We start from the raw sequence: 6598 nt of genomic DNA on the forward strand, positions 1-6598 counted from the left end.
TGCACTTACTGTGTGCAGGGCATTATACTTGGTGCTGAAATTATAAAGGCCAGTAAATCACTGACCCTTCCTTTAGGGAGCTCAGATTTAGAAGGCAGAAATATCTACAAATATTTGAAATGCAATGTGAAAATATAACTAACTGGGGCATAATTAAGGTGCTCTGAGAACTCACAGGGAAGACAGGATTAACTTGGCTGAGGCAAGGGATTTATCAAGATAGACTTTTCAAAGGAATCCACTAGAAATGAGTTTTGAAAATGAGTATGTATTTTTCTACATACATTGTAGTATATAGTTCCTTGTTCCTTCTCTGGGAAATAAAATCCTGTTTGGATCCCTGACCTTCACATTTATTTTGGAAATTATAGTAGTCCCTCAAAAATTTGTTGATCTTTGGTAAAATCTTGTCTAATCCTTAGGCATAAGGTGGTAGACTGTTGGCCAATCCATGAGTCATTTTAAATCACCTTTCTCCTGCCTTCCCACAAGTTACTCACTTTTCCAGCCCCCCTTGCAGCTAGAGAGGTCTTGTGACCTACCTCTGGCTATTGAAACTTAAGCTAAAGTTGGCAAGAGGATGTCAGGAGTGGCTTGCATTGCTTTAACTCTTGTTTTGCTGTCTTGAACACTGACGAGATACCTAGAGCTGTGGCAATCATGTTGTAGGCAAGAGGTTACAAATATGCCAGTGATGGAAGATTGGAAAGATCTGGAGAGCCAACGGCACTGGTGATGTTGTTGAGCTGCTGAACCAGCCCTTAGCCTCTGGACCTCTGGACTTTCTGTTATATATGCTCAGGTAATCTGCCCAAGAACCACTATGGTTGTTACTAATCTCAAAGAGCCCTCATCATACAGAAGAGGGAACTCACTGAATTAAAAATAGTGCGTAGTCTGACAAATGGGAATAACCTTATAGCAAAAAGTGGATGGAGAAATCAGAATAATTCTGGATTATTATAAATTAGCTATAAATTGAGTCTTTATCATCTGGCATTGCAGCGTGCAGAGAATGTGCTATGATACAGAAGAAGGTGGTTTGAGAGTAAAAACAAACAAACCAAGACACAACAAAACAGGAAACCCTTGTGATTTTGTGGTTTAAAAATTAAAGATTCGTAACTCTCCCAGACAGCCAAAGCTGCAGCTTTCTGTCTGCCCTTTTCCTGTTAGCTCTGTTTTTATGTGTTCTGACCAGTTATTTTCATTTTTTCTGCTCATTGTAGATGGAGAGTCTCCTTGAAAAGACAGTTTTTTGTTAACATTGCACAGTTTTGCCCTCCTCAAATCAAACTGCTTCCCCAACTGTCTCTGGCGTATCAGTGTTCCTAAGCGTTCCTCAGGCCTACAGAAGCCTGCAAGTGCTGGGCAATTCCAATGTTACCATCAGAGCCATCAGAGGAATTCCTGTAAATGAGGACCATTTACTCAAAATGTGATTTTTATCGGCAACTATTTCCCATATATATGAACTATTAAAAAAAAAAAAGTTGCTGATAATTCTGACTCATAGCGACCCTATAGGACAGAGTAGAACTGCCCCATACAGAAATGGGAGTGGCTGGTGGATTCGAACCAACAGCCTTTCAGTTAGCAGCTGAGTGCTTAAACACTGGGACACCAGGGTTCTTCTATATGAACTATAATAATTTTTTTTTTTCCTGAACTATTATGGGGGAAGTTTTCCTTTCCTCCTATCTCATCTCCACATGTTTCTCTACCCTCCAGAAATGACTGAGGAGGAAAACGTTTATGCAGAGGCGAAATCTCAGGATGACAAAAAGAAGAAAACACAGCCTAGAATTATAGACGGAAAATATGATCGTGGTAAGCATCTATTCTCATAGAAGCATAAAATCTTAGGCTTGAAAAAAAAAAAAAAGGCTTGAGAAGATCTTAAATGTCCAATAATCCATTGAATTTGTAAATTTCTCTTTATAATTTCTCTGCCAAGTGGTCCCCCCCGTGCCCCCAACATATGAACACTTCCAGGGAAATGAAACCCATTTTTTCCTAAGGTAGTCAATTACAGACTTTAACTGCTCCCAGGCTCTTTTTCTTTATTCCAAATTAAAATGTTTCTTCCCGTGTCTTATATCCACAAATCTTACTTATAAATCTTTTCATGGTGGAGAATAAGTGTCCTCATAACATCTCTACTGAGGCTGAGTTCAACGTCCCGCAGCAGTCAGGTCATCATCTCTCCCTGGAGCGGAGAATTAGTCAAACAAACAGTTGCTGTTGAGTGGCTTCTGACTCATGGCGACCTAATGTGTGCAGAGTAGAACTGCACTCCATGGGGTTTTCAGGGCTGTGACATTTCAAAAGCAGATCACCAGGCCTTTCTTCCAAGGCACCTCTGGGTGGGTTTGAACCTCCAACCTTTTGGTTAGTAGTGGAGCACTTAACCAATTGTGACATCCAGGAACTCCAAGAATTAATTACAGTGTCGAAAATACAGGAAAAACCATTTTATTTTATTTGACATATAGTCCACATATGTTTGTGTTTTAAGACACTTTTTTTTTTATTTAGAGAGATAAATGTTAATGTCAGGGATTTGTGAACATGCATTAAACAGTAGTGTATCATCATTCTTTTTATGGTTCTCTTCTGATGATCTTTTGCAATAATCCAAGCGAATACTCCAGTCTAGGTCTTGCTTCTTCCACCAACCAATGGAAGAACTGAAAGAAAGCAGCTATGATGGCTTTGGAGAGCTTCAGGAACTCCTTGCATATAAAAAGTCTGATTTATAATTATTTTTGCTCTTGTAGTTATAGTAGTTGTAAGAAAATAATACCAAACCACCCAGTGCTATCGAGTCGATTCCGACTCACAGCGACCCTATAGGACAGAGTAGAACTGCCCCATAGAGTTTCCAAGGAGCGCCTGGCGGATTTGAACTGCCGACCCTATGGTTAGCAGCTGTAGCAAATGCTGTAATTTGTAGTGAGTGACATTAGGAATATGGGCTTAGGACAAACATTAATTAGTGATTTATTAAATGTTAACCAGTTATTAAATGTTAACCATTCTAATTTAATGACATTAAATGTTAACATTCCATACATTAACTACTTATTCCTAGATAGTGCAGAAAGTTCTTGTTTGTCTATATAAGCATTTAACATAAGGGCAGACACGTCCGTTTAGCAATCTGAGGCAGAGGACTTTAGCACATATGTAGCATGTGTCAATGAAAACATTTTCTTAAACTCACCTTTTTCACTGTCTTTTATTGAGCAGTGTTCTGCATCAGACTGTAGCCATCTCCAATAATTTTATGCTTCTGAAATTTTGTTTTTACCTAGATATTAGTATTTTTTTTGTTTGAATCACTGTTGCAACAGTGCTTTTAATTTACGCATTAATTTCTTTTGTCTGCTTTGTCATCCCAGTATGATATTACTTAAATTTAATCACAGAATTTATTGCAGGCCCCGCTATGTTCCAGGTGCTGTGCTAGGTACCAATGACACCAAGAAGAAGATATTGTGTTTTTGTTGTGGTTGTTTACTGCACTGCTTTCTTCCCCTAGACTAACACACCTCCAAGAACAGAAATTATGCCCAAACACCTATCTGGGTGCATTTGAGATCTATAAGGAGGCCAGTGTGAGCAGAGACCATGAGTAATGGGCAAGAGTGACACAAGATGAAGATGGAGAAGTAGTTGGAGGTCCGATGATCAGGTAGGTTTGGATTTTTATATTAAGTGCAAAGTGAGGTCATTGAAAAGTTTAAATGGAGAGGACAAAGGGCAAACATTGAATTTTAATTATGAGGACAGCCTGGCTGCAGTGTGGAGGATGTATTAGATGAGAGAAAGTGAAAACAATTTGAAGTTTCATTGTTTTAGAATGTTTTAGTGGTTTACGAACCAAGTGGTGCAAGAAAAGTAGGGAAGGACAACTTGATGCCTTAAATTAAAAAAAAAAAAAAAAATAGAAAGTCCATGACTATAAAGTGTCCTCTCTCTCATGTCTCCTGCTGCAAAAAAAGTGGCCACATAGCAGTCACAGCACTTCTGTCCATTCACAGCTTATGCACCTTAGTACCCAGATTTTTGATACTAATGTTATAAGCCTCTCAAAAGAACCAGGGATCCTTGGAGTTTAGCTGATTTCACGTCTTGAAGAGAGAAAAATTAAGGTTGGACCTGGAGTATCTTACTATTATCAGCAAATAAGGAAACCTGCAAGACAAAAGAAATAGGAGTTTGAAGGGACTCCTTTTGGCCAAGTGGTACTATGAACATTAATAGTAATAATAATTAATTGAAATAAATTACTTTTTACAAGTCCATGTGTTCAAAATGATAATTAAGTGAGAAAAGCTTATAGACACAGGTAGTTGTAATTTGAATAGAGGAATATATTAAAAACATGTGTTTCAATAAGTAAGGCTGTGTTATCTAAGTAATTTTCTCTTATTTCTCAAAATGTGTGTTTATAAAGCATAAAGAGGTATTTGTCCTATCTTTAAGTAAAGAACGGGAAATAATGGGAATTGTAGGTAAGTCAAATGGTCCAGAAAAAAGCAGAACCAAAAATAGTATGATCATACACAATGAGAAAGTAGAAAGGGGAAAAGGAAGTTCAATACTGTGTTTTAAAATGACGAGTTAACTAAATGTTCTAAAAAGAGAGCTGATTGCATGATTTTGGTTTCTCTTTCTCAGGAGATAGAATTTCCAAATGACCCTAAAAATTAAAATAATACAAAAAATTGTACATAATTTATAATAATGCTAACAGACAATATCAATATATAATAATGATAGAACAATACACAATGAAAGGTTGGCTAAGTGACACTTAAAACATATATCATTTAGGGTGGAAACAATAAATATCTGCTTTGGTTTTTTTTTTTATATACCAATCACTGTATAGTCAACTCTGGCTCATGGCAACCCCGTGTGCATCAGAGTACAGCTTACTCCATAGAGTTTTCAGTGGTTGATTTTTCAGAAGTAGATCTCCAGGTCTTTCTTCCAAGGTACCTCTGGGTGGACTGGAACCTCCAGCCTTTCAGTTAGCAGACGAGTGTGTTAACTGTACCACCCAGGGACTCTGAAGGAAATAATAGGTTATAAAAACACATATGTGAATGATAACAATTTAAAATGTCTTATTTTTGTAACAAATTAAATTTAGCTCTAAAATGAAGGCTAACTTAATGGCCAGCAGCTTGAGCTAAATCACTGTGAGAAAAGCAAACATGTCTCAAGCTGCCACTGAAAGTCAGTTGTTTGATAAACTGATTCCTGAATTTTTTGTATTTTGGTCTGGGGAGATTACTGTCAGCCCAGAAAGGTATCCGAGAAAGTATAGGAAGGAATAAAGTATACTTGGAACCTTAGAGATGTACAAAAAATTGTAGAAATAAAAAATGAAGGCAAAAACTACTGTTAAGTTTTGAATGGATTTAAATATAACAATAGGTTTTGTAATAATTCTATTTATGTTTTGTTTGCTACTTAAGGTGCTTGACATGTTTAAAAGAATTATCAAAACCAAAACAAAACCTGCTGTGGAGTAGATTCAGACTCGTTGTGACCCTACAGGACAGAGTAGAACTGCCCCATAGCATTTACGAGGTTGTAATCTTTATGGAAGCAGACTGCTACGTCTTTCTCCCGTGGAGCAGCAGGTGGGTTCGAACCACCAACCTTTGGGTTAGAAGATGAGCACTTAACCACTGTACCACCAGAGCCCCTTCAACAAAATTTTTAATTGTGTTTAAATTTTGTAAAGGACTTAATTTGAGTAATTATGTTCAAATGTTTAAAGCAGTTCCTAAATCTTTTTATTAGTGAATTATCAATTTCCATGTAACAATCTACCCCAAAACTTATCTCACATTTTTGTGCATCAGGAGTCCAGGCTTGGCTTAGCAGAATGACTCTGAATCAGGGGTTCCCACAAAACTCCATCAGGGTATGGGCCGGGCCTATTGTCAGCTCTAGGGCTGACTAGCGGAGGGCCTACTTCCAAATTCAGTCATATGGCTGTTGCAGGCCTCAGGTCCTCCATGGCTGTTGGCTGGAGACATTGACCCCTCGTCATGTGGGCCTCTCCCTATGTCTACTCACAGGATGGCAGTTTGTTTCCACCAGAGGGAGAAGGGAGAGATTGAGACCATGGGCTTTTGGTAACCTGATCTTGACTGCTTCATCTCATCACTTTTGCCCTATTGTATTTGTTAGAAACTAGAAGGAAGTCACTAGGTCCAGACCACACTCATGGGAAGGGGATTATACAACCACATAAATACCAGGCAGTGGAGATCATTGGGGGTCATTTTCGAAACCGCCTAACACAATTAGATGTGTATATTTAATAAAATAGGGGTTACTCTAATTACGGAGCCCTGGTGGTACAGTGGTTAAGAGTTACGGCTGCTAAGCAAAAGGTCGAAGCAGTTCGAATCCACCAGCAGCTCCCTGGAAGCCCTATGGGGTAGCTCTACTCTGTCCTATAGGGTCACTATGAGTCAGAATTGACTCAACGGCAATGGGTTTGGTTTGGTTTTTTACTCTAATTACAAATATTAGTAAATATTATTCTCCATCACAAAAGCCCTTGGCT

At 38.2% G+C, this 6598-nt stretch overlaps 1 long non-coding RNA gene across 1 annotated transcript; it reads left to right on the forward strand.

The window, feature by feature from the left end:
* The first annotated feature begins 587 nt into the window (after positions 1-587).
* On the forward strand, positions 588-4740 carry LOC111748043 (uncharacterized). Its single transcript, XR_002783972.2, has 3 exons — positions 588-802; positions 1732-1830; positions 3545-4740. It is a non-coding gene; the product is annotated as an uncharacterized LOC111748043 (long non-coding RNA).
* Positions 4741-6598: the final 1858 nt, after the last annotated feature.

This window comes from Loxodonta africana, chromosome 4 (assembly GCF_030014295.1).
Source record: "Loxodonta africana isolate mLoxAfr1 chromosome 4, mLoxAfr1.hap2, whole genome shotgun sequence".
NCBI classification, from domain to species: Eukaryota; Metazoa; Chordata; class Mammalia; order Proboscidea; family Elephantidae; genus Loxodonta; species Loxodonta africana.